The sequence below is a fragment of the Nelumbo lutea genome, chromosome 2, assembly GCF_056320005.1.
Source record: "Nelumbo lutea isolate HS-2025 chromosome 2, American lotus-T2T, whole genome shotgun sequence".
In the NCBI taxonomy this organism is placed as follows: domain Eukaryota; kingdom Viridiplantae; phylum Streptophyta; class Magnoliopsida; order Proteales; family Nelumbonaceae; genus Nelumbo; species Nelumbo lutea.
In genome coordinates, this window is record NC_142685.1 from 80,935,423 (window position 1) to 80,940,660 (window position 5,238).

The window sequence follows — 5,238 nt, forward strand, 5'->3', positions numbered from 1 at the left end:
CATGTGCGTTTTTTTTTTCTTCTAATTTCTCATTGTTCCAAAGAAAAAAGAAGAGCTCCCCATATTATTGCATGATTACGTTACCGTTGGATAATCCGGATTTTTTGGACAGATAATCGGATACTGATAAAAGTGCACTTTAATTACACCGAAACACAAAATCATTCTTTTTCGAAAACCTGGCTGGACCAGATCGTCAATTTGCTAAGCTGAGCCTCCTCGTGGGTGTAGAAAGTGCCAACATTGTACTTGCTTGACCAGTGGGCAAGACCAGACTGGTCCAACTGACACTTTCAGTTCTTTTGTTTAATCGGGTTATACTGGACCGATCAAATCGAACCGGACCGGTATCTTTGAAGAGTGAAGACCTTCGATCGGGTAGTGTGGGCTTCCCCAGTCCCCACCTTAACGTGGATAGTTCCAAAGACGCCAGACCGTCTGTTGGGTCTACCGTTGAGGGTAGTCTATGAGATCTGCTCCTGGTATGAATGGGAAGTAGTGAAGTATTAGCATGTGCAATAGACCTTCTCTGAGTTTTATTGTCAAGAAATATCCAAACTACCCCTCTCGAAATAAAATCCATAGTCTTTTCGTGGGTGGTTGAATCGGATTTGTTCAGCTAACAGCTGAGCACCCGTAAATATTAGTGTTTTTTTTTTCGAAATGCCGATGTGGTCGCTTCTGATTGGCGGGTTCAAATATCCCGTGAACCCACAGGTGCACAGAACGTGGACTTTCATAATCCAGGCTTGGAACCCAACTTTACACTATCTCGGCTTGGACTTTCGGCCGGGTCCATTAGAATTTTGACAAAAGCTAGCCCGAACCCGACCCATCAACAGGCTTCAGACGTTCTAAAAATTCTCTCTTTTTCTGTCCCGTCTTGATAAGTATTTCTGTCCGGCTGCTTTGGATGGAGGTGAAGGACGTGGTAATTGCCGAAGGCCACCACCGCTCGATTTCTTTCTGTTAGAATTTTAAACATAGCGTTGTAAGAATCGTGGTAGTTATTCTGCAACCTTTGTTACGCTTTGCCCTGTCTTTTAAATTGATTTTGTAACGGTCTAAATCCCTATCAATTGATTTTGCCCTGTCTTTTAAAAGAGTTGGTGTTTTCCATTCGGAGAAGAGGTCGATATCATGCTTCTAGAAAAGAGAAAATAGAGAACAAAACCACTCGATTTCCTCAGACTTACCTGCGAATGGGGCGATCCATGGCTCCAGAGCCAGTTCACTCAGGTGGAGCTTCGCAGCTTGAATTCCTGTGTGAGTAATCCTCAAAAACCCTAAAACCCAAGTAGCTTTCTTGTTTGTGGGTTACTTCGATGTTTTGTCTGTTTTCTTGGTCTTGCATTTGAACCTGCAACGTTGGCGACTGGTTTCTGCAGCTCCTCTCAATGAGGAGGGAGCTCGGGCGAGTGACAATTAGACACTTGCCTTCCAGGACGCCGAAGCTGAAAACCGTTGGAGAGTCTTTGACTGAGGAAGAGAGGGCTGCGTGTTTGCTTGAATAGTATCGGGACATGGACGAGGAGGTATAGGATTTTTAAGTCTTCCTTCGGGTGAGTACTTTTATAGGATCTGCAGCTTGAATGCGTAACCGTTGAATTTGAATTCATTTTTTTTTATGCAGTTTATGGTTTTGGGTTGAGAAATTGGTACTGGGGTTAAGGATTTTAAGTAGAGTGAGCAAATCATATCGTTACAGGTCTATTTGAAACTGCAATCGCATGTTAATGCTGGAATTGGTAGCCGAGCAAAGAATTCGACTGCATTTCTGAAGGCTGCTACGATGACATTGCTTCACACCATCAGTGGATCTGAGAAAACGTCCTATGTTGCTCATATAAACAATTACCAAGCAGAAGATCAGTTCTTGAAGAGATACCTTCCTATAGATCCTTCCACTAATGATCTCTTTGAGGTTGTAAAAGATGGCGTTCTTCTATGGTGATTTCCCTGTTAAGCCCTTTGCTTTAATTTGAATTTGGAGATGGTTTTTCTTTCTTGGTTTTGGGGCTTTGTAATCTGAAGGCATATTCCTTGATGTAGTAAACTTATCAATGTGGCAGTCCCTGGGACCACCGATGAACGAGCAATCAATACAAAGAGGGTGCTGAACCCTTGGGAAAGGAATGAAAATCTTACACGATCCCTCATTTCTGCTAAGGCTATTGGGTGTACAGTAGTCAATATTGGCACGCAGGACTTCATATAAGGGTAAGTATACATGTTGTTTCAGTTGTTAGTTCTTTTCAGTTTTCAAGAATATTTTGGTCCTGTCACTAGTTTTTTGATAGTTTTCTCAATATTCTGTTCCATGCCAAAGTACAAAGAAGTAAAACCTATTAACCTAATATTCTATTAGGTTCTTTTCATATGAACCCTGAAGATTATCGAAAAAGTGCATGATAGAAAGCCTGTAAACTTCAAACAAGATTGGAGTTTGCTATCTATGTTTATTTCATTATTCTGCCCTTGCTTGTACAATAGTCGATACCATATGCTTGTTAAGTACAATGTTAAGTTACATGTTTGGTGCTGTTGTAGTGCACATTCTTTTTTCTTTATTTGGTCTTTCTGATGACTTTGGTTGGATTTTTGTTATTTTCTTCCTCTATAATTACGTTGGCATATTGCAATCTATGAACAATGTATATTTGAGATGGATTTTTGTTGCATCTTGTTGATTTTGATTAAATTTATTTTTTCCCTCTACTAAGTTATGGAAGCTAGTAGGGTGCTCCTTACTTGCTAGCAGTTTCTGGTCAGTACGAATATTAGTATTTTCTGTGGTTTTTATTTTCACTGTCATCTAGTACTTGGGTTGATATCTCAAATCATTAAGGAATGCTCTGGTTGTCATCTATAAGTCACTATTATATGAATGGAATTTGAGCTTTGTTTAGACTTTAGAGTGTTAAGTCTTGATTCTAGATTGTAATTATTTGAAAACCATTTTTCTATTTTGAGCACATGATGCTGATACAAACTGAAAATTATATAAATAATATTTTCTGTAATTGAAACAAATATTTTGATGTTTTAACCTTAGATACAACTATGGGTGGACCTCAACTTGAAGAAAACACCTCAGTTGGTGCAGTTAGTTGATGATTGTAAGCATAGTTTTCAAGGCACCAAGGTGAGGCTGGGCAACAAGAGGGCGCCTTGTCGCCTAGTCACCTAGGCGATGGATTTTTTTCAAGAAAAAATATGTATCATAGGGTAGTTCCCTAGGTTCCACAATCATATTTCCTTAATAATTATCCATAATTTTCATGAGAAAAGTATAAACTTCATGTTAAAGTATAGGAAATCAACATATTCCAACATATTCATGAGAAAAAAAGAAGAAAAGAAATTTCAAAAAATATAAGGGCTGAACCCCTATTTTTGTTATAGGAAAAGAAGAAAAGAAAAGGTGGAAGAAGAAAATTGGTATATAGTATGGACACACAAAATTAGTTAAGAAAAAGAAGTAAGTGTGTTGATTAGACAGTATTTTAAGTTCTTCCTTACTTATAGGTTCAGGTTTTGAAGTCTTTCAGGGTTCAATACAACATTTAGCAATGTGTGATGATTAAAACCCTAACAAATAAGAAAATAATAAAAAGAAATTAGTATATAAACACACGAAATGAATATTTTAGTTTAAAAATGTCTATTTTAAAATTATAACCTCAAAAAATTAAGAACATAAAAGTTTTGTCTAACACACTATAGAAAATGGCTTGGCGATTAGGCGAGGTGAGCCTCCAAGGACGCCTTGTCACCTAGGCATTGCCTTGACAACTATTATGTGGAATAGCCTTTTTATAGAAGTTTTCTACTTATTTGTGATTTTTATGAAATGTTATTTGCTACTTTTTAGCTCATATGTTGTATTTTGTTCATAAATCATTAGGATGTGGAGGAGCTAATGAATCAACCACCTTAGAACATCTTACTGAGATGGATGAACCTTCAACTGAAGAAAGTTGGCTATAAGAGAATAGTTACAAACTTATCATCTAATGTGAAGGTAAGTTAAAATTGGCTTAATGGATTCCCCTTTTCTTTATTTTGTTTGTGTGTTCATAATCACTATAACCTACCTTTGACTTTCTCAGCATCTTGAAAACTTAATATGGTAGTGTACTATCTCAATGTGGATATGAGATATATGAAACAAGTGGTTGTTGATTCATTGAAACTTGGAATCCCATTTAGTTATATCTGGCAATTAGAACTAAAAGATGCTTTATAACTCAATTTTATTCCCTCCCACTTGGTGCTTGAATCCCAAAAACCAGAAACCAGAAACCAAAAACCAGGCTGAATGTTTCATTGAGTTAATTGAAATCACTTGGCAGTAAGCACTTTCCAGTTTCCATACTTTGACCTCTAGAATAGGCCTCCTTTTCTGATCAGTAATTCAAAGGCCCTCTCCCTCCTCCTTGCACAAATATAGCAAAAGAAAGTGTGCAATTAGTGAGCATATTCAATTGCAACTTGTTTAAATCTCAACATTAGGACAAGCTCTTTGTAGTAACAGCATCAAATGCATCAAGGTTTAGTTTATGCTAATAAGTTATTTGCTTTAATTAACTTTAAAAATTCTGAAATCATTGCTGTCCAGAACCAGTCTTTGGAAGATTTAAATAGCTGGTAAATTCTTGGGATCTCCAAAAATGGCAAAGTGATATATTGTCTTCTATACCGAAAGTATTCATTTGGCAAGAGAGAAAATCAAAGAGTTTTTAATAATAAGAAGATGCAAAGGGATGAAGTACTTAGGAATATCCTCTAGTATCAGTGGTAGGGGCTTCATTGAAGTAGGTAAGGGATGATAGCACATGCAATGAAGGGATCGGGTGCCTTGATGTGGAGGGAAGTACTGTTCTTCAAAGGAACACCAATGTTTTCCAGTTGAGGAAGTTTTAATTGGACGGATTGGTGCCAATTTGGGAATGAATCCTAGAGGATTAAGTAAATCTTATTTGGTGCGTGTTACTAAGGTTTTTTCGTGGTTAAAAGAGGGACTTGCTGGGATTGGACCCAGTAATAAATATAAGAGAGTTTTTTCAAGGAAGGTTGGTTCTAGAGCTACGAATCATAAGGTTCTTATTGATATTAACTCCAGTGATCAAATTAATATTGATGACAGTTCTGAAGTTGGGGAGTTGAAGAAGATTGGAGTCCTTGAGGTGAAAGGAAAGGAGGATGTGGGAAAATCTTTGATAACTAATGGCGTTT

The 5,238-nt window shown here is 37.4% G+C and overlaps 1 long non-coding RNA gene across 2 annotated transcripts; it reads left to right on the forward strand.

The window, feature by feature from the left end:
* The first annotated feature begins 904 nt into the window (after positions 1-904).
* LOC148871644 (uncharacterized) lies at positions 905-4,195 on the forward strand. 2 transcript variants are annotated; one of them, XR_016106837.1, is made up of 6 exons: positions 905-1,003; positions 1,105-1,266; positions 1,389-1,562; positions 1,709-1,950; positions 2,053-2,220; positions 3,908-4,195. It is a non-coding gene; the product is annotated as an uncharacterized LOC148871644 (long non-coding RNA). The 2 variants fall into 2 exon arrangements; XR_016106838.1 differs by having other exon boundaries at positions 2,073-2,220.
* Positions 4,196-5,238: the final 1,043 nt, after the last annotated feature.